This window comes from Plasmopara halstedii (assembly GCF_900000015.1).
Source record: "Plasmopara halstedii genome assembly, contig: Scaffold_525, whole genome shotgun sequence".
Lineage (NCBI taxonomy): Eukaryota > Oomycota > Peronosporomycetes > Peronosporales > Peronosporaceae > Plasmopara > Plasmopara halstedii.
The window spans coordinates 1,673,481-1,673,726 of record NW_020187445.1 but is presented as its reverse complement, the minus strand read 5'-3'; positions in this window follow the sequence as shown (position 1 = coordinate 1,673,726).

Sequence of the window (246 nt, the reverse complement as noted above, 5' to 3'; positions counted from 1 at the left end):
TACGGATCGCTGGATGAAGATGGATCTGCTTTTGTGGCGTCTGATGCTTGGATTTCTATGTTTATGAAGCGCAATGATCTCTCACTGCGCAAAAGAACGAATTGAACAGTTTTGTCGGACGATGTGCTTGTGTGGCGTGCCGTCAGCTACATGAAGTATCTCATAAGAAATCTCCCGCGTTTCGAGCATGAGAGAACTATTTTGATGGACGAAACCGCTGTTTATTTTGAGGATCCACGAGATACG